At 51.3% G+C, this 21266-nt stretch overlaps 1 protein-coding gene across 6 annotated transcripts in view; it reads left to right on the top strand.

The window, feature by feature from the left end:
- Window positions 1-21266, top strand: part of STAG2 (STAG2 cohesin complex component) — a 2060662-nt gene that overhangs the window by 1201854 nt on the left and 837542 nt on the right. The window lies entirely within an intron of this gene.

Raw genomic sequence — 21266 nt, 5'->3', positions numbered from 1 at the left:
GCAATGAGTTGATAATATGAGACCAAAGGGACTCCTGTTGAATTGAATCGGTAGGTTTTTATCTTGGAACACTCAGGGGTTTAACCATCTCATACTGAATTACAAACGTTGTTTGGAGACAGACCTAGTCTGCATTCAAGAATGTCTTATGTTGGATACCCTTTTTGATGGATTTACAGTTATGTATCAGCCCACGACGAACTGTACTTTAGGGGTGTCACGGTATTAGTTTTATGACGGTACAATAACCTTCTTGCCAAATGACGGTATATCATGGTTATCGCGGTATAGCAGGTGGAGTTAACTAATCTTAACAAATATTTTCTAAAAGGTCATACATTGTCAGATTTATCATCACAAACAAAACCAGGCACCCAGGGCTAGAATTGGGCTTTTCAATATACTTTCCACTGAAATGCCACCCCTTGCTTCCACCAAACTCAAACACATGTGTGGAGAGGAGGAGGGGTGGGGGGAGCCCTGCTGCAACTAGCAAAGCAAACTGAATGGCTTTTCTTAAATCGTCATTTAGGCTTTTTGCCCCCCCACTGGCTACTGGTGAAGATGAACATGTTGCCATTTTGATTACCTGCATGCCACAGATCAATGGAGTCTGATGGTAGTATACGCTTGTGCGCATACACACGAACACGCACTCTCTTTACATTACAGCCTTTAGTTTACTTGCGGCCCAATTGGTGTTCAGTAATCACGGACATGTTCCACCTTGGTATGGCAGCAGGGAATACCCACAGAGATGAGTAAATTTCGCAGTGTGACTTATTATATGTAAATTCAATGATGGAACCAGGGAAATCCCCCATTGTCATATGTTTAGAAAACTTTAGCCATTATAAATATATAAACCTCAAAGCCGCCAACCCAAAATAAACCCTTTTCCTTCTTGGCACTGTATTTATTCTTCCTATTGCTAACATATTGATTTTGTGTCAGGCACGTGTGGTTTATGGAATGGCATTTAAAAATTGCTCCAACTGAAACTACTTGGCAGACGGCACATCCAACACTGCAAGACCAAGACTGCACAGCACTTGCTTACTGCAGCCTTTCCAAATCAGATTGAAAAGCACACTTAACGGTATGAACGGTATACCGGTATAAACAATGTGACGGTTATTATTGTTCAATTAAGTGGTTCACGGTATCTTTAACGGTATACCGTAATACCGTTAAATCCCTACTGTACTTTGGGTCGGCCATATGGTGGTCCGATTTGTGCATGGCGTAGTCTTACTAGCTCAAACAGAGAATATGTGCACTGGCCGCTCAGATTTGTTTGCATGTAAAATCGCATGGTTCCGATTATTCAAGCAGTCAGAATATTGATTGTTTTAAATGTCTATTTGAATCCAGTAACAACTGTTTTTACTGAATTTTTAGCGGTTATTTATATTTACTGTCGCCTGATTCTTCTACCAAATGTGTGTTTTTATCATTTTTGGGCGATTTAATGAGTGCTTGGATCCCAGCTGGTATTTTTCGTGGTCCACTAGGTACTGCTCTCAATCGGCCAGATATAGAGGCATCTCATTTTGTGCCCGTCTGGACTTTGTCCCCTTGAATGGTAACCTTCGAGATGATGTCCCACCTATGTATACCTGGCGGAATGGTGTGTGTAAGTTTACTTCAGACTAAGTGTTTGTTTCTTCAGTTATTTTCTTCTTTTAAATATTTTACTGTGATTGCTGATACTGCAAGTGATCATTTGCGCCTTGCAGGTAGTTTTGGCTGTATTTTTTTCTACTGATGGGCTCGATCTGTTCGGGGATGCTGTACAAATGAATCCCCGTAATCATGCAGTCATGTGGAAACAGAAACATGCTTATCAGTTTTACCCAGGACCACGTGGGGAGACTTTTTGGAAATATGTGCTCTTGGTTATTTTTGTCATGATCCCTAGCAAAACAGTCAAGTAATGTGGGCAGGGCATTGACACTGAATTGAGGGTTGCTGGCTGGGACAGCGGTTCACTGCAAACACTGGCTGCAGCCTCCACCAAGATGGCCCCCGGAGGAGGATGCCACACAGAAAGCAAGATGACCCCTGGCAGTCCATATAAGATTCCTTGGTCGTCCAGTGGTGCACATACTTGGCGTTTTCTCCTGCTGAGTATGCAAGCAGTGTAACGCTTGCTATCCTCTTTGGAATCCATGTGCTACTGCCATGTGCTACTGCTCCGATCCATCTGCCGCTTTGCTTACCTGATTTGACTACTGCAGTCCCCTGACGTCGTGAATACTTAAGGCAGCTGCATCTGGACTTTAATAGGCTCTCCGCTTCACTGCAGCATTCCGCAGCTCCTGGGGAGAGAAAAAACACTAAGCTGAATTTCGAGCGCAAGGCCTCCCCTCCACCTCATTCCCGTCAAGTCAGCCTACCTCGGGCCGCAATCGGTGCATTCTGACCTCAATCCAGCGATCCACGCATTGTGGGGGCTCTCAATGTAGCAGCGACCAGGATACACTACGCTGCAGAACCGGGAAAGAAAGACACAAGTTTAAATGCGCTTACAAAGGGGAAAGAGACACTATTAACCACGTGCTTGAGATACTTTTAACAGTGTGTTTTTACAGAAGAGAAAGACAATTGTTTGAGAGGACATAAACTGGGTACAGGCATCACGTGTGCCGCAGCTGGTTGGGGCTACAAAACCCCAGTGAAGGAACTGGAGACAGAGCCTGCCTTACGTCCTAAACACAGATTTGGTACCAAGGTGCACCCAGAGGGTCATCCAGAGGGCCCAGCATCGACCTCACCTTCCCATGAATCCTACCAAATCGCTCTCAACCATACTGTACGCTGTGCAGGCAGCCTTTCAGTGCAACAGTCGGAAGAGACTGGTTTGGGCCAAGCACCAAACAGCCAAGGAACACATTTCTGACGATACAGACCAGGCACTCCTGCAGGGCACCAGATTTAAGCATTACAGAACGGTAAGCCCACGTGGGACGCCCTGCCAGAGTATCATGGTGTCTGAAGTAGACCAGTTAGCCGCATTACTAGGTGAGTTGCGGGCAGAGGTTTGCGCCGCCTGCTCTGAGGAAGGAGTTAGTAGTAAACCGAGAGAGAGCAGAAGAACTAGCAAAACGCCTGACTAGAACCCAAGCAGGTCAGTTTCCCTTGCCAGGCCTGCCCAACGGCGCAGCAGCAACGCCACCTCAGATACAAGTTACCACCCCCGTCACTGTCCCCTTAGCTTCTCCTGAAAGGTTCCCTGTGGGGATCCACAAAAGTATGCCTTGTTTATGAACCAGTGTCTGCTTCACTTCTTGTGTCGACCAGGGGCATTTCCGACCAACCAAACCAAGGTTGCCTTTGTTCTCTCATACCTGGGGGAAGCACACAGCCAGTTTGTCGGTGCTGCTGGTTAATCAGTATGACCCCATTTTGTATAACTTTGCGGGTTTCCAGCGAGAGCTAGACAAGCTCTTTGCCTGCAGAGCTCTGGGGCAAGCTTCAGATGGGGAGTTGCTGGCCCTTCGACAGGGATCCCAGGACCTGTTAGTATACATAACCACTTTCAATCGGCTGGTGGCCAAGACAAACTGGCCAGAGAAGAAGAGAACCACTCTATTTTACCGGGGTCTCCGTAGTGAATTGAAAGATATCCTGGCACAGGTAGTGAATCCACCCGAACACTGGCAGAGTACATAGATTTAGTGGTGCAGCATGATCACAGGTTACAGGAAAGAAAGTCTGACCAATCTCATATTGAGGGACTCCCCTTGTATGCATGTCCCCGGGAGGTTCTATCCCGACCCACGGAGTACCAGCCTGAGCCCATGCAGTTGGGCAGTGTAAGAGGTCCCCAAACCAAAGAGGACAGAGAATGATGCAGGCGGCAACAACTTTGTACTGTGGCAAGGCAGGACCTTTCTTTTTTTTTTCCAAAGTTATTTTTATTATTTTACTGAGGTTAAGATCATTCCATGCATGTCGGCTTGTTAGAACGTATAGATAGGAGAACATTACTTTGCGTGCTTTAGTCTAAGCTAATCTTGCGTTCTCTTCATTAATAAAAGCAAAAGAAATAATAACAGTAACAACTACAACAGGATGGGGGGGGGGAAGGGAAAGAAGGGGGGGCAAGAGACAAGGTGCAGTTTTCACAAGGAGCTGATTTTACACATGAACAGGTTACTATCTGTTTCGCCAAGGAGTCTGTTTCAAGGGTTCGGAGTGGCACTTTCACTGGATTCTGCTGGGGTGCTTTGGTGTCAGGTCTTCCAAGTCCGGGGAACTCGGTTTATCGTTCGTGGCATTTCGGAGAACTGGGAGAACTCAGTTGCTTGTCTGGCTTAGGGCTGTGTTTTCTTTTTCAGTCTTGGGTTTCCATCCAGCGTAAGTTAGGTGGCTGCCTTGTCACCCCGGGGAATTGCTGCGCATAGTCCAGAAAGGGCGCCCATGTGCATTCAAATTTGGGTTTACTGCCTGACCTGATGGCTGTGACTTTCTCCGCTGCGGCGATTTCCCAGCATTTAGACCACCACATCTGTGTGGATGGACCCTTCGGGTTTTTCCAGAGTCTGGCGATGGAGATTTTGGCGGCTGTCAAGAGGTGGGAGCATAGGTCTGCCATGTTGCCGGTTAGAGGGAATTGGCCTTCTCCTGTCGACCCCAGAAGCACAATCCCTGGGTCCCAGGGGATGTTGAGTCCGGTGATTGTCTTAATTTGTTCCAGGATGTTTTCCCAAAATAGGGCGGCTTTGGGGCAGGACCAGAGGAGGTGGAATAGAGTCCCGCGGTCCGGGCATCCCCTCCAGCATTGCGCTGGGATAGCCGGGTTGCATTTGTTGAGGAATGACGGGGTTCTGTACCACCTATAGCAAACTTTAAACGCACATTCTTTGTTCGTTACGCATTTCGAGCTTTTCAGAGCGCGGGACCAGATGTGTTGCCATTCCTCCAGCTCAATCGGTCTCCCGATGTCCTCTTCCCATTTCACCATATATGGCTCTTTTTTTCCGGGGTCTGTTCTGTCTAGGATTTTGTACAGGGCTGATATTTTCCCCTTAGGGGGGGTTGTCAAGAGGGAGTGTTCCAGTGCTGTTAGCTCCCTGCTGCCTAGTTTCCTAACCAGAGGGTGCGATAGCCAGTGCCTCAGCTGGGAGTAGCGGAACCTTTCTGTTTCCTGGATCTTGAACTTTGTTTTGCACTCTTCGAAGTTCAGGGGGAGGCCGTTTTCGAAGAAATCGTAGATCGTTTCTAAGCCGCCGGCTCGCCACTCCGTGAACTGGTTTGGTGTGATTCCGGGGGAGAAGTCAGGGTTGTTCCAAATTGGCGTAAGTGGACCCATTGTGCTCCTGCATTTCCACCGGCGTGCAGCCGCCCTCCAGCTGGCAACTGTGTTTCTTGTTGCTGATAGGGGGCCAAGGTCCCTGGCCCCCCCGAGCTCCCTGGAGTGGGGCAAGGATTCCAGTGGGGTCTGACACCAATCTTCCTCCAGAGTTAACCACCGGGGTCGGTTGGTTGGAAGCTTCCAGGCAAAGGCCGGGGCTAGTTGGGCTGCGAGGCAATATCTTGACACGTCTGGGACCCCTAGGCCACCCAGGGCAGTGCTTCGGAGCATAATGCGTTTTGGGATGCGGGATTTCTTTCCTTCCCAGACTAAATTCAACACCTCCCTTTGCAGTTTTTGCAGGGCCTTTTCCCGGATCGACACCGGCAGGGCTTGGGCGTGGTATAGCAGCCGTGGCGTGAGATTCATTTTTATCGCAGTCGTTCGGCCGAACCAGGAGATTTCCTGTTTTTTCCAGAGGTTAATGTCCTTTCTCAGGTCTCTGAAGAGTGCCGGGAAATTGGTCTTGTACAGTTTCTCTGTTTTATTGGGTATCTGCACCCCCAGGTAGTTGAAGCTGCTACCGGCCCAGGGAATTTGGAACTCCTCTTCGAGATGAGCCTTGGTCTTTCTTGGGATGTTAATGCCCAGTGCGATGGATTTAGAGATGTTTATTGTGAATCCCGAGGCTGCTCGGAATTCTTCGAGTGTTTGCCATAGGGCTCTTATTGACTCTTCCGGACTGGTGAGTGTGAGGAGCACATCGTCTGCGTAGAGCGCAATTTTGTAGGATTCTTTTTTGTACCTTAGGCCTGATATTGATGCATTTCGGCGGACCCTTTCAGCAAATGGTTCCATAGATAGGGCAAATATAAGTGGGGAAAGAGGGCATCCCTGTCTCGTGCCTCTAGTTATGTTTATTCTACTGGATTTTGTCCCGTTGAGGCGAAGGTTTGTAGAGGGTTTTTGGTAGATGGCCAGAACCCATTTTGCGAAGTTTGGGCCAAAGCCGAAGTACTCTAGTGTGTTCCTAATATAGCCCCAGTCGAGCATGTCGAAAGCTTTATGCGCATCTAAGGAGAGGACTGCCAGTTTTGTGTCCAGTCTGTTCGCTGATTCAATGATGTTGATGGTTCTGCGAATGTTGTCTTGGGTACCCCGACCCGGGATGAATCCGGTCTGGTCCGGGTGGATGAGCTCTGGAAGGAAAGGGGATAGCCTATTTGCTAAGATTTTTGCGAATATCTTCGCGTCGTTGTTTAGGAGCGAGATGGGCCCGTACGATGAACATTGTGTTTGGTCTTTTCCTGGTTTAGGGATCAGCACTGTTATTGACTCGTTCATGGAGGGGGACGTGAAGCCGGTGGATAGGAATGAGTTGAATAGATTTGCCAGCTGTGGGGCTAGCAGGTGAGCGAATTTTTTGTAGAATTTTGCTGTAAACCCATCTGGGCCAGGTGTTGTGTTCTTCAGGCGGCGGATCGTCTCGCTCACTTCCTCCTCTGAGATAGGGCCCTCTAAGTTCGCTAGGGATGGAGGTGGCTGTTTCTTTGGTGCTAGGGTCAAGAATTGGGTAATGGCTGAGGTGGCTATTGGGGGCCCTGCCATGATTTTCTCGTGGTGTTGCACCATTAACCCGAGTTTTTCGGGGTCCCGGTGGAATAAGGTGCCGTTCCTGTCTTGCAGAGATTGGATATGGTTCCTGGTTTGTAACTTTTTCAGTTTGTATGCTAAGAGTTTGTTCGCTTTGTTACTGTGCAGGTAATAGTATTGTTTGGTATAGGTTAATGCTTTGGCGGCTCGGTCCGCCAGGTGGATCTCGAGCTCCCTTTTAGTTTTCTTGAGTTCTTGGTGCGTTGTTTTCTTGTAGCAGGCTTTGAGTTTGTCTTCTAGGGCTGTGAGTTTTTGCTCGAGCTTTTGTTGCTTGAGTAGGTTTTGGCGCTTGAGTCTGGCTGTTAGGTCCATTGCGACCCCTCGGATCACCGGCTTCATGGCGTCCCACACCGTGGCTGTTGAGGAGTCGGGGGTCGTGTTCTCTGAGAAGTAATTCCGAATTGCCTCCGCGAGGTCCGAGCTAGCCGATATATCTGTCAGGATGTAATCTTGCAGTTTCCATTGCCTCTGCGTAGGCTCCGGGGCCCCGTGGATAGACACCACCATCGTGACTGGAGCATGGTCCGATATTGCGATTGGTCCGATTTGAATCTTTTCCACGCAGGGGGCCAGGTTATTCGTAGCGAGCAGGAGGTCGATGCGTGAGTAGCCTTTGTGCACGTGCGAAAAGAAGGTGTAGTCCCTTTCCCCTTGGTTGTGGAATCTCCATATGTCGATTGTTTCAGTTTCCCGCAAGAATTTCGCCAAGGCGAGGGATTTGCGGAAGTCCTCCCTCGAGGCTGGAAGCGTCTTATCCATCGTCGGATCCGGGGGGAGGTTGAGGTCCCCTCCGATTATTAGGCAGCCTTCTGCGAAGGACGTGATGATTGGGAGGAGGCTAAGGAGGAATTGGTCTTGTTCTTTGTTTGGCGCGTAAGCGGCCACCAGGGTGATCGGTAGCTCCACCAGGAGACCTTTCAGGAGTAGGAATCTGCCCTCGGGGTCTTTTTTGATGGTGATCTGTGTAAGTGGGAGATCTCTTTTTAGTAGGATAGCTACGCCTCTCTTTTTCTGTGTGGCTGAAGCGAAGTAACATTTTGGGTAGCGCCAGAATCTTAGTCGGCTTTGGTCGTCCGCAATGAGATGGGTTTCCTGAATACAGACAATGTGGGCTGCTAGTTGATCTAGTTTGTGTTCCACTGCTTTCCGCTTTCTGGGCGCGTTGAGCCCCTGCACGTTCCAGGTTGTGATGGTCAGAGTTTTATCTAGCGAGCCCATCTTTTGGATTTCGTGTGAGTCGATTCAGATAGTTCCTTGAAGCTCTCTTGTTCCTTGTTCTTTCGTGACAAAGTTCTCCGTTCATTCGTCTTTAACTTGCTGTCCTCTGCCCCTCGCCCCCCCCCCCAGTCCTCCACCCCCCAGATCATAACAAGGCTTCCGGGCCAGCCTTCAACCAACGGGGCATACGGCCGGACCGGTATGTGAATTCGGCGTGGAGGCAACTGTGCCTCTTCCTTTGGCCAGTAAATGTTCAGGATAAGTTTAACTGATTTGAGTACGGTAGTCGTCTCAGGGAGGCTCGGCTCCACCGTCAGAGGGGCCGAGGGCTCGGCCTGGGGGGAGCTTGTGTTTTCCGTGTTCTAGACTGCCCCTTTAGCGGTTATTGTCCCTTTTGAATTTGCCCGCGGGACCACGGGGTCTACGGCGGCTGGGTACCTTGGACCAGGCTCTGGTGGGTTCCCCGCGTGAATCTCCGGGGACCTCGGCAGCATTAGGGGGGGCTCCCTCTTCGCTCTCCGGGTTCATGAACCGCTCGGCCTCTTTGGGGGAAGGGATAGACCAGGATCTGCCCTCCCAGGTGAAGAGTAAAGAGGTGGGGAAGCCCCAACGGTATGTTGTTTTTCGTTCACGCAGCCACTCGGTTAGTGGCTTAAGAGCCTTCCTTTTCGTGAGAGTGGACGCCGCTAGGTCCTGGTATAGGGATATTTCGGCGTCCCGGAAGAGAATTCGGGCGGAGCTTCTGGCTTCTTGCATAATTTCTTCCTTTATTTTATAGAAGTGGATTCTTGCGAGGACGTCAGGCGCCACATTTGCGTTTTGTCTAGCTCTAACTCTGTGGACCCTATCCAGTTCTAAAGGGGCTCCGTCTGGGAGCGTTATAATGAAGCGAAAGAAGTCGTTGACATAGGAGTTGAGCTCCTCGTCGGAGACTGAGCTCGGGATTCCCCTCAGGCGAATATTGTTGCCTCTAGACCTATTTTCGGCCTCTTCTTGTTTGTTCTCGAGGGACTCACATCTGGCCTCGAGAGCGGAGAGTCTATCGGCCCCCTCCCCAATTTCAAAGTTCTGTTCACACAGAGTGGTTTCTATTTCTGTTGTTCTGGTTTCGACCTCGCCCACTCTCCTGTCCAGGGACGCAATTTTGTCTTTCAGTTCCTCTGTCCCTTTCTGGTATTCCTTGGTTATGGCGGAGAGGAGCTCCTGTAGATCGGCTTTAGTCACCGCTTGGGCTGTGGCCCCCCCGGTGGATTCTTGGGCAGTTCCCCCCATGTCACTGCGGTCTCCTTTCTTGTTCTTTTCACCCATGTTAGTGGACAGCAGGGTCGCGATGTCTGTCTGTTTGGTTACTTTCGGATTTCTGGACATTGCTTCTTGTGGGATACGTTGGGGCCCGACCCACTCGGGGGTAGGGTGACCGCTGTGGAGCACCTGGGCCTCTCTCCGGACCCCCCCCACACCCCCTCCACAGGCCCGCCAATTCAATTCTCGGAGCCGCTCCCCGGAAAGGACCGCATCTAGGCGGCTAGTTTGGCCGCTCCAGGGGTGCTAGGAGAGACCGGAGGGGCAAGGAAACCCCCCGCAGTTGCGGCAGGTGCCGCCTTACCTTCCCTCCAGGAGCGTTCTTCAGGCACCGCGCCCCCGGGGGGGTCGGCAGGCTGGGTCCCCCAGTCTCTTTTCCCTTGTTCAGGGCTACGAGGATCTTCCCGCCCCGAACCCACCAGGCCGTCGGATGGGGGGGGCCGTCTTCTTTTCCCCCTCGCCCGGTGGGTGCGGCCGGGCTCCTCGTGCAGGTCTGGGGCGGAGGCAAGTCCCCGGAGGAAGGCCGGAGGAAGGCCGGGCCCCGCGTTCTCCATTGGCGGTCACTGGGGGACGTTGTATGGTGTGATCGGCCCCCCAGAGTCCCCGGCAGCAGCCAACAGTTATCGGGGGGAGGGCGCGGGCCCAGCTGTGCCAGGGTGGTGGGAGCGGGAGATCTGGGTCCGCAGCGGGGCTCTCGGGGAGGAGAGGGGGGTTTCACCCTGCTTCTGTGCACGGCGGAGTATTGTGCGGGTCCCCCGCCTGTTGCCACTCCCCCCGGCAGCCCCCCTAGGGGTGGGTGACTGCGGGAGCCGCGGGCTCCGCGGGGCTCGCACTCCGGCTCACGGAAACGCCGGGGGAGGGGAGAACCAGTGCCGATGATCCCCGGACCGGGCTCGGCCCCCGTCTCCGCGATCGGGGGGTGCGGGCGGCTCCGCCAGTCAGGCTCCTCCGGGGAGATCCGCGGTTGTGTGCTTCGCGGGGGGGAGGCTCCTCTAGTTCCGCCTTCGTTCGGACATCAGAGGTGCCTTCGTGATGTAGGGCCGCAGTCCGCCATCTTGGTACGTTGCGCAAATCGCAGTCCTCCACTGGGGGAAGGCAGGCCCAGCACAATCCCCACTTCGAACTGCTGAGATCAAGGCATGAGTCGCCCGAGCCTCCGGGCTTTGCAGGCTAACGATTTCCTTCGCCTAGTCTTGCTGTTTACTGGGGCATTTTAGGTAATACTCGGTCGCGGCCGGGAGCTCTCACCGGACCCAACCGTTCACCATGGCGCCAAGCCACGCCCCCCCGGCAGGACCTTTCTTAAAGGATTTCCAGAGTAAAACACCACAGAAAACCACTGGGAGTTTTCGATGTGGGAACAATAGAACCGAAGGAACCGTCTGAAAACGCTATGGCTCAACAAGAGTAGAGATCGGCTTGTCTGGAAAGGAGAAGACGTCAACGGTCTCGCATCTTACAACACTGGTAATCCTACTTCGCCCCGAACAGCCTCAACGGGTGCATGCCTTAGAAGCATATATTCAAGGTGGAGGAGTAGAAAATTATATGGGTATCGCTGTGGCCTTGCAGATAGGTGTTCCCATTCAGAAGAACGGAAAGGTTGACAATCTAGTTTCCGTCGATGGAACGCAGCCGTCATCTGGGACAGTAACTCTGGGTACGGGGAAGGTTTTACTGTTAATGCCACGACGGCCATTGGGAACAATACTTGCAACTCTCTCCCTAAATATCTTCCTTCTCGAGCTCTTCGCTCACCCACCTCCAACTCCCTCAGGGTCAGTCGCTTCTCCAAGCAACGAATTGGTGGTAGATCTCTCGCTTTGGCTGGGGCCTCCCTCTGTGGAACAGCCTCCCTGCCTCACTGAAACTTTAGTAGAACCATCTCCAGTTCGTAAGCACCTCAAAACCTTCCTCTTTGCTTCTGCTTTTTCTCCTCCTCTCCCATGCTGAGCCCCCCTGGCTGAAACTGCACTGGTTACCTGGCATCCTCTGATCTCGGGCCCAGGTCCCCTCCACCACCAGTCGCACACCTGCACTGGCTTCCTGGCAACCCCTGCACTCAGGACTGTCTCTGTATCCCTACAGTCCACTACCAGTACTTGTATTTGTATTTGTTTATTTATAACGCTCAAGCCATCCGGCCCGGAGCCATCAGGGCGCAATTTGTACAAAGTTACAATAATGCATATATGCAGACATAAAAATTACATTTACAGAATACTAACAGTGTTTCTATCTACATACATTACAGTGATTACAGTGCCGCTAAGGCTTGACAGTGGATATACCCATAGGGTGTACAGAAAATAGTAACAGAGTTCAGCGGGCCAGAGTATGTAAGACATGGGCGCAGAGCATGTCTTAGTGCTGGTCGAAAAGCCAAGATTTGGTTTTTGACCTGAATGTGTTGAATGAGCCCTCAGCTCTGATTGTAGCGGGGAGGGAGTTCCATAGCTTAGAAGCTAGGACAGGGAAGCTAATGCCCCCTGCTTTTTGAAGTTTGAACCTAGGCATCGATAGACAGTGGGTCTGGGCAGTTCTTAGAGGTCGAGTGGCGAGACATCCGACTACAGAGGTAGATAGGGGCCTTGTTAGCCAAGCATTTGTGCGTGAGATTCTCTGCTTGACAGGTAGCCACTTCAGGTTAGTTCTGGATTCTGAAATGTGGTGGTTGCGGGGGATGTTTAGGGCAGCTCGAATGGCATTGTTCTGGGTTGTTTGGAGTTTATTCAGGTTGTCTTGGCTGGTACCTAAGTAGAGAGCACTACAATAATCAATTTTGGCCATAATGAGAGTTCTAGCTAGTGTGACACTGTTAGAGGTGGTAAGAAACGGTCTTACCCGGCTTGGTTCAACACTGCCTAGCCAGCAGCCCTAATGCGCTTCGGATTGGCCTAGCAACCACCTAAGAAGGCCATTAGCTGCCGGCAGGCGGAGCCGGCCCACCTCCAGCAAGCCCTACGACAACAAGGCCGTTGCCTGTTCCTGCCTGTATCCAGTTGTCTTCACCTCGTCTGAGGAGCAGAAGCTCCATTGGAGAGCATCAGTCCCTGCCGGAGCAGAGGACATGCTGCAGAGTGCCCCTCGCACCACCCAGGATCCCAGATGAATACGGGTGGTGCTTTTTGTGAATAGCGGCCCGTGCACACTCTAAGTGGCCTAGGCTTCTGCTAATTGTACAAGCGACGTGACCCAAGCCCTAACAAGGAGCATTTTCCATCTGTACTTCTTCACGGCTCACAAGGCCGTGAAACTCCAAGATGGCCGCCCTCTGCCCGGCTTGGTTCCACGTTGCCTAGCCAGCAGCTCTAATCCGCTTCGGATTGGCCCAGCAACCACCTAAGAAGGCCATTGGCTGCCGGCAGGCGGAGCCGGCCCACCTCCAACAAGACCTACGACGACAAGGCCGTTGCCTGTTCCGGCCTGTTCGTGCTGCTTCTGCTGCATGCCAGACCCTCTGGTACTTGACACCGGAGGTCTGCACTTGCATTTGCCGCCAACTGGCCGTACTTTGCTTATTGTTACTATCCCATGTACTGCACTTTCCCCTCCACCTCTCCCTTGCACTTCCCCCTTCCCATGCACTTGCACGATCTGAATCTGGCCTAGTAGGATCGCTGTCAGTCTTCCCTCTGTTCCCCCTCCCTTGCCACGTCGCACTTGTGTATAGGCGCGTTATAAATGCCATATCATAGCTTTTTGATCCGATTAATGCACCCCCAGTTCCAGCTCATACTAGGCATGCCCTGGTTGGAGTGTCCTAACCCGGCCATAGACTGGCTGACCTATACGTTGACCTTCCCCGCCGAGTGCTTTCAGACTTGCTACCCATCGATACTCAGGTGCCAAGGCCCGGAACACAAGGCATGGAGCCAAGGTGGTGAACGATATCATGGGACAACTGCCCCGGAGTATGAGGACTACCAAGACTTCTTTCAGAAAGAACAAGCCAACACCCTGCTACCCCACAGATCCTATGATTGCCAAATCAACCTGGTCCCGGGAGCCCAAGTTCCATGCAGCCGCATATATGCACTTCCTGAAAAAGAGAACCATCATTTGCGCAGCTACTTGGATCAGTATCTGGCCATTGGGTTTATTTGACCATCTGTCACCCGCCGTCTCGGTTCTATTCTTCGTCCCCAAGAAGGAGGGTGCGGGACCTTAAGACCTTTATATATTAGAGGGCTCAACACAATTTCCATGAAGAACCGGTACCCTCTACCATTGATCCCAGTGCTACTAGACCCAAGTGGAAGGTTCTAAAATCTATACGAAGCTCGACCTCGGAGGAGCGTTCCATTTGGTTCGTGTGAAGGCCGGAGATGAGTGGAAGACTACCTCCGCACAAAGTTTGGGCTGTTTGAACGCACTGTCATGACCTTCGGGCTATGGAACGTGCCGGCAGCATTTCAATTTTTTATGACTGATGTCTTAAGAGATACTGGATGTTTGTGCTATGGTATGTGTATATTGATAAAGAGGGATAGAGGCTGACTACGCCAGCACAATTTGTATGCAAAACTGGAGAATTGCGCCTTCCACGTAACCAAAGTAGAGTTCTTAGGATTTATCCTGACTCAACAAGGGTTCCATATGGACAACCGCATGGTGGAAGCAATACTCCAGTGGCCTTCACCCACCTTGGTCAAAGCAGCCCAGAGTTTCCTGAGGTTCGCCTGTTTTAACCAGCTGTTTATCGCAGACTTTTCAGACATAGTCCATCCCATCACTTCATTACTTCGGAAAAACAGGTCCTTCCGTTGAACCACCGAAGCCAAGCAGGCCTTTATGCAACTTACTCTTATGTCCCTTCCCCTTTCCTCCATACTGCATGGGCGTCCCTCGCAAGGGACAGGAGACAAACCTTTTTCACCAGAAAAAAGCTTAATCCCCTTTAAATGTGGAGGCACGCAGGGGTGCGGCCCTGGGAGTATGCGCTGCCCTGAGTCCGTCCTCTGGTGCCACACCTCAGACCCTTCCTGCGTCAAAGGGAACAGGCCGAATTCACCAGCGCTCCTGGGTTTGGCTTCGGCCATGTAATTCCATGCGCGGATACTTCTTGTATTTTTTGTCTATCATTCAGGTACTTGGTCCTCGGGCGTCACGCTCCTCCCCGGCACATGTCGACTTCTACAGGGTTCAGCAGGTGTCCATCCTGCAACTGGCTCTTCCCGACAAGACCCCCACACCCTCTGCCTTCGGTGCCTTGGCCCAGACCACAGCTGGCAAGCTTGTACTGCGTGCAACGCGCTTTCCTCGAGGTCTCTGAAGAACAGACTAGCCAGGTGGAGGGTGCTCTTCCAGAGATCGCTTCCAAAGGACCTAAAGGACTTCATCGATCCAGGCCCAAGGTAAGGCTGCTCTTTTCTAGTGCACCCCGCAAGGGAGACTCCCAAGGACTCGCCTGCGAAGGAGGGACCGCTCAGGTCCTTGTACCAGCACAAGTACCGAGGCTGATTCAGCTACAGGCTGACAGGCCGAGGGATCAGTGAATCCTCCTGGTGATGGTGCCGAGGGACCGGAAGATTCTTTTACTGGGTCTTCACCAGAGGTGCTACTACACCTTAGTACCGGCATGAGGTCCAAGGGGGTGCCTTTACGCAGTTCAACTGGCGGGTCCGCCGAGGGCGAATCTCCTAGCAGCTTCGGCCCGAGGAACAGGGTAGGCCCCATGATCCACACTCGGGAGTCCTGGACAGGGCAGGGCCCAATGAGCCGAGCAATACGATTGAGACACATGAAAGGCAGCTCGACAAAATGGCGGCCGCATCAGAAAATCCAGACATCCGGATGTTGCCCCCCAAGGAAGGCAGGTGGATGACCATGTGTCAAGATGGTACTGGGGTCAACCAGGTATGTTGCCTACAGCTTACCCTTCCTTCGCGCAAAGGCAGGTTCCTGCTCGTCCATACAGGCAGGGCACACAACGGCTCCAGCAGCTGCCCGCTACCCAGTCGGTACCCCCTACCACCAATCCAGCCTGCGAGGACAGGTTCTTTGAAAAGTTCCTCAGGCTCATGAAATCGCCACAGATGGGGGTCATCCTCTGGGACACCATCAGGGACTTGCTCCCTCCAATGGCTCTGGCACCGCAGGCCCCAGAACAGACCCCTCCGGTCCCTGTTCAGTCTGAGCAGCCCGCTCCGGCCCCCCACCCGATTAAGCAGGCGGTTCCATACCAGCCCCGATGAAACCTCCGGCTCCAACACCTAAGCCTGCACCTCCTAGCACCCCCTCGCCCCCCTCCAGTGCCGTACCCCCCCAGACACATAGGTGGACACAGATGAGGAGGATGACCCTGACATGCCATCTTCAGCCAAGGCCTTCCACAAACGACTGGCAGGGCTGGCAGAGTACTTGGGCCTTCCTCAACCTGAGGTTGAGCAACCACCAGAGGGGGTCCTCGCAGAAGTCCTCACGCTATGTCCCGGGGCCAGAACGGAGAGCCCAATGCAGAAGGACGTAGTTGCCTTGACCAAGAAGGGTTTGTTCAAGCCCCACTGAGCCGGTTGATAAACACTTGGACGCCAAGTACAGGCAGATGGAGGGGATACACTCTTGCTATCGGCCCATCCTCGGCCACACTCCTTGGTGATCGCTGCAGCATCGCTGTGCTCAAAGCCTGTCGTCCTTAGCTGCCTCCTCTGCGGCGCTGCTAAGCAAGGAGGAGATGATCTTGGAGGCATACAGGGAGAATCTGTATTCCAACGCGTCCTTGAACCTGCGTCAAACCAAACCGGATTTCATTTTGGAAGACGTTAACCGGATGCTCTGGCAGGAAATTGCAGATTTCCTTCCGGCGCGGAGCCAATCACGATTCAAGGCGAGATTGAGGCCAAGATTGTGGAGCAGGACATCATGGAGTCCTCTGTGGCCCACATGGACACCTGACCGTGCCATCTGTATTGCCATGGACATGAGGAGAACTGCCTGGCTCAGTGCTATGAAATTCAACCCGGATGTCCAGGAACGCATACTAAATCTTCCGTTCAAAGGGGGTGACCTCTTCCACTCCACAACGGACAAGGAGCTGGATAAAAAGAAAAAGGTCTCTCAAACAGCCAAGTCTTTATCCATTCTTACAAAGACCACGCCCAAACCGTATCACCAGTCACATCAGCGCTCTGAGAAGGGGCGTATGTATGGAGGGTTCTGCGGTTTCAAGAGTGGAAGTCCAGGCGCCTGACTGGTCACCGTCACAGCATCGGCGCAAACAAAAAAGGCGGGCTAAGGGCTTTTTCCAGTCCCCCTCCTCCGCAACAGCCTCCGAGGGAAAGAAGGCATGACACACCCCTCCGGGTCCCCCGTGTCTTCAGTGGGGTGGGGGGAGGCAGGCTTGCTATTGACGCACATTTCTGGCGCCAGAATTTCGCAGACCCCTGGGTCCTTTCTGTATTCTCCACAGGGTACCGACTCCCTTTCCCAGCCTCTCCTCCCCTCTGCTCCCACAGGTTGGGACAGCAACAGTTTTGGTGGAGATCTCCTTGCTTGTCGGGGGACAGGCAGTGGAGGAAGTCCTGGGCTTTTACTCCAGTATTTATGCCATTCAGAAGAGCCAGGCGGGCCCGAGTTGTGCTCAACCTTTCCACCCTCAACCTCTCCCTACCTCTACAAAAATTCAAGATGGTTACGCCAGCTTTGATAGCAGAGACATTGTGCAGGGGAGACTGGATATGCTCCCTGGACCTGAAGGACGCTTACCTACACGTCCCGATCTGGCAGCCTCATCTTTCCTTTCGACAATTCATATTCATGGGCTGCCATTTGCAATACAAGGTGCTTCCTTTCGGCCTCAACTCGCCCCCGAAGGTCTTTACCAGGCTGATTAACTCTGTGGCGGCCCTCCTCAGGGCAACCACATCTACCTGTACCTCGACGACTGACTCGTCAGTGCTACATCTCTGGAAGCAGTGCACCATACTTCCCATACACGAGCTGGGCTTTTCACTCAACCTCAAGAAGTCGCAGCTGCAGCCAACGCAGAGACTGACTTTCTTGGGCCTCATTTACGACACATGCTTCGAGAACATTTTTCCCCCTCGGAGGACAAGAACACAGCCATCAAGAGGGCTACGGTGCACTTCCTCAGCAGAGAAGTGACCTTAGCCTGGTGTTATCAGCACCTACTGGGTCTCATGGCAGCAGACCTCTTGGCTGTCCGCCACACGAGACTCTGGATGAGGATGATACAGCTGCACTTTGCAGAATCCTGGAACCAGCAACGGGGACCTCAGAGATGATCAACATCCCTCCATCGCGTACGGGCAGGCCTTTTCGACAACCTACACCACGGTTCACCATCACCACGGACTCCTCTCTCAAGGGTTGGGTGGGCCACCCTGGACCACCACTGCGTCCATGGCCCCCTGATCCGGCACCAGCATCACACCAATTGGCTGGAATTGCCAGCCATCTGGCTGGCACTTGGGGCCTTCCTTCCGATTATCTAGGGCAAGTTCGTCCTCATTCAGACTGTTAAGGAGAATTCTCGTTTATGGCTAATTTCCCTTACCTAGTGAGTCCCTTAGCAGCTTTGCTGGATTTCTGGGGTTTATTTTTTTCACCTGGTAAGAGTGTCAACCTTTTTCCCCACTCTTACATATGTTTTGCCATATGTATTTCTGTTTGTGTGATCTTGGGCTCTGGAGCTACACCACTTCATGAGCCCCATTTTTTGTGTATTACACAGCACCTTCCATACCGTGACACAGGATTGTCTTTACTCCCCACTGACTCAATTTTTCTGGGGCTGACTACTGTCCCCCAGAAACATGTAAAGTTGCCATTACCCAGTACACCCCATCTTACATAGAGTATTGGAAAGGGTTAATTCCTAACCCTTTTTGTCTGTGCCTCTTGGAGCTTTGTTTCGCTCCCTTAACCTTAAGACTTGGCTGGTGGCAGTGGTGCCTACACTAAGTTGTCTACCATGATTATAGTATATAAACGTGGTACTGTTTTAGGCTATTGTATTAGCCTCAAACCTAAACCCGCTTGACCAAATATTTTTTATTTTGGCTCCTCCGGTCGGGTTTTATCACCATTTCTTTTTGTTAAAGTCCTTCTTGTGTTTTACTTTTCGTGCCAAACCAGGTTTGCCTTCTTTGTTCGCCGACCTTTGGCGGGCTTCTGTCCAGAAGCCCTCCTTTGGTGTCTGGGTGTCTAGGTGGGCTGAATGTGAGGGAGGGGTTTAGTCACCCCCTGCACAGGGTCTCCTTGGGGACCCAAGCCGCACTTTGTGTTGATTGGCTGAGGTGGTTGTCCGGGCTGGACAAACCCCCCTGCTGAGTGATTGACAGCCGGGCTGTGTGAATAGGGGATTTTGGCACAAAAGGCAGGACTCTTGGACTAGAAGTCAGTCGCCACTGGAACAGCAAGAACCGAAGAGAAGCGGAGAAGAAGATGGCTGCTGCAACTCCCGAGTCCCGGTGAAGTCCTGCTGCAGTCCTGAGCTATCTACCCTTTAATGACAGAGAAGATCCATTCCAGAGTGGTCTTCCCTTGAGCCTGGTGGTATCTCCTTCTGGACTTATCAGCCGCATTTGACCTTGTTGACCACAAAGTCCTTTGTAGGCATTTGGACATGGCTGCGCACTTCTCTGAAGAAGCCACAAACTGGATCCAATCCTTCCTCAATAATAGGACCATGAGAGTCGTCTTCACCACCGCGGCAACAGACTCCATCCCCATTACATGCGGCGTGCCCCAGGGATTTTGCGTTTCTCCTACACTCTACAACATCTTCACGAAGCCCCTTTTCTGGACCTTCTTGCTATCACCTACACTAATTATGCAGATGATACTCAGATTCTTCTACCACTTTCTGGTGACTATGACAAGGATTTGGCCTTGGTGAACAGGGTGTATCTCATCCAGGCATGGATGGCCACTCATGGACTATGCCTGAATGATGACAAAACTGAAATCATTCTCTTCAGCACACCCGCTACCCTAAAAAAACTGGGCCCTAACTACTCCTCTTTTAACATAGATAATAACCAAATCACAACCGCTCACGCGGTAAAAACTCTGGATTTCTACCTGGACTCTACCCTCTCTTTCAACAAGCAGGTGAACGCGATGGCTTCTGCCACTGCCTACACCTGCAAATTGATAAGAGCAGGTAAACCTTTCCTGTCATACAATAGCTGCATGACACTGGCAAGAGCGCTCGTGTTATCAAAGTTGGATTACTGCAACTCGCTCTATATTGGGGCCAACAAGGAAGTTATCAAAAGAATTCAAATTTTACAGAATAACGCGCTTAGAGCAGCATTGGCATTCCCAGGAGAACCCACATCACCGAACTCAGAAGGGCCAACAATTGGCTCTCTACCCAGGAGAAAATCCAGTTAAAAGTGGCCTCACTAGTTTACAAATGCCTAAACAATGCCGCACCATGCTACCGCTCTGCGAGATTCACGAGAACTAAACCCACAAGACTCACCAGATCTGTCAACTCTAACAACATATCAACACCCAGATTTAAATTGTCCAGAGTCGGTGGCTGTAGCTTCCAGGTTAAAGCAGCTCAACTTTGGAACTCCCTACCACCCACCCTGCGGACAAACCAACCATACCTCACCTTCCGACACAACCTTACAAGGTGGATTAAAGAGACAGATAAATAACAGACCACCATCTTGCCTAAACTTTTCCTGCGTCTCTCTCCACTTCCGCTTTTTGCACACACCTACTGCATAGCAGTTACTGCCTGCTTAAGTAGAACTGTAATTGCGTGCACTAGTACTCCTGCCTGTTGTGTATATTGTGTATTTATTTATTTGTAGATTTCTTGTTTCTTTTTGCCATGTGTTTCTCCTGTAACTAAGCTGTAAATTGTCTTATAAAATGCTCCCGGTTACCCCTGGGTCTGGTGCGCAAAACAAGTAATAAAAACAAACAAAACAAACATCAACCAGCTCACCTTAAACAGCCAGAGGATCCTCTTCTTGGTCGAAATCGTTGCACACTGCTGTAGTGGTCCGGATAGCCATCTGCTGCTGGCCTCATCCCTGGGTAGTGCAGATTGCTCCAGACGTCGTCCTCCTTGTCCCCATGACTGAAGCTCCAGGAACCGTGAGTCTGCAAGGAACTGCCATAGCACCAGCTTTTCTTCGAACGAATAAGGTATTGTGTCCAACTTCGAGGAATTGGGGTGATCCCTTTTTCTTCACCAAAGTCTTGTCCTTGTCTTCCTTCCCTTTTGACAATGTCCAAGTACTCCTGGCAATCTCGAATCGGGAAATGTTGTAACCTTGTGATCCTCGACAACAGGACCCCTGTTCCATTTGATACTGGCGCAGGCCTATTGTCTTTTATCTAGGTTTTAGAAAGTATCCTCTGATTCTATTTGCCTTGACAAAAGTATTGCCTTTGATTTTTATTCCCTATTCTCTTGTGTTCAGGTGCGAAGTGTGTTTGACTTCGGTAACAATTTTTCTCGCGGGTACGCTTTTCTTTCGTAAGACCGAACTGCCAGTACTGTCAAAACGTCATTGCGTATTTACCCACGGTAACGTCTTTGTTCCACAACACTGGTCTGCCAAATCCCAATGTACTTAACTTGAGTTGATCTGCACAAGGGTAATTGGTTGTGTGTAGTATATTTGAAGTGTGGTTTTATTTGATAGAAGTGAAGTGTTTTCCGAACAGATGGTTTAAAAATAAATGTACTTATGTTTTTAACCAGAAACCTTGAGTCAGTGTTTGCTTGAGTCACAGTAATTGTAGTACTTTGTGTAATCTCTACTACTGCTCATTTGCTTTTGAGATAAGTCTGGCTGCT

This window comes from Ambystoma mexicanum, chromosome 5p, assembly GCF_040938575.1.
Source record: "Ambystoma mexicanum isolate Mex_15411 chromosome 5p, UKY_AmexF1_1, whole genome shotgun sequence".
NCBI classification, from domain to species: Eukaryota; Metazoa; Chordata; class Amphibia; order Caudata; family Ambystomatidae; genus Ambystoma; species Ambystoma mexicanum.
This window is presented reverse-complemented; position numbering and strand designations above follow the sequence as displayed.